The sequence below is a fragment of the Bison bison genome, unplaced genomic scaffold (assembly GCF_000754665.1).
Source record: "Bison bison bison isolate TAMUID 2011002044 unplaced genomic scaffold, Bison_UMD1.0 scf7180017864093, whole genome shotgun sequence".
Lineage (NCBI taxonomy): Eukaryota > Metazoa > Chordata > Mammalia > Artiodactyla > Bovidae > Bison > Bison bison.
In genome coordinates, this window is record NW_011494665.1 from 759,911 (window position 1) to 760,872 (window position 962).

Consider the following 962-nt stretch of genomic DNA (forward strand, 5'->3'; position numbering starts at 1 on the left):
CAGTCGTGTCCAACTCTTTGCGACCCCATGAATCGCAGCACGCCAGGCCTCCCTATCCATCACCAACTCCCGGAGTTCACTCAGACTCATGTCCATCGAGTCAGTGATGCCATCTAGCCATCTCATCCTCTGTTGTCCCCTTCTCCTCCTGCCTCCAATCCCTCCCAGCATCAGAGTCTTTTCCAATGAGTCAACTCTGCTCAGGAGGTGGCCAAAGTACTGGAGTTTCAGCTTTAGCATCATTCCTTCCAAAGAGATCCCAGGGCTGATCTCCTTTAGAAGGGACTGGTTGGATCTCCTTGCAGTCCAAGGGACTCTCAAGAGTCTTCTCCAACACCACAGTTCAAAAGCAACAATTCTTCGGCGCTCAGCCTTCTTCACAGTCCAACTCTCACATCCATACATGACCACAGGAAAAACCATAGCCTTGACTAGATGGACCTTTGTTTGGCAAAGTAATGTCTCTGCTTTTTAATATGCTATCTAGGTTAGTCATAACTTTCCTTCCAAGGAATAAGCGTCTTTTAATTTCATGGCTGCAGTCACCATCTGCAGTGATTTCGGAGCCCAGAAAAATAAAGTCTAACACTGTTTCCGCTGTTTCCCCATCTATTTGCCATGAAGTGATGGGACCGGATGCCATGATCTTCATTTTCTGAATGTTGAGCTTTAAGCCAACTTTCTCACTCTCCTCTTTCACTTTCATCAAGAGACTCTTCAATTCCTCCTCACTTTCTGCCATAAGGGTGGTGTCATCTGCATATCTGAGGTTATTGATATTTCTCCCAGCAATCTTGATTCCAGCTTGTGCTTCTTCCAGCTCAGCGTTACTCATGATGTACTCTGCATAGAAGTTAAATAAACACGGTGACAATATACAGCCTTGACGAACTCCTTTTCCTATTTGGAACCAGTCTGTTGTTCCACATCCAATTCTAACTGTTGCTTCCTGACCTGCATAC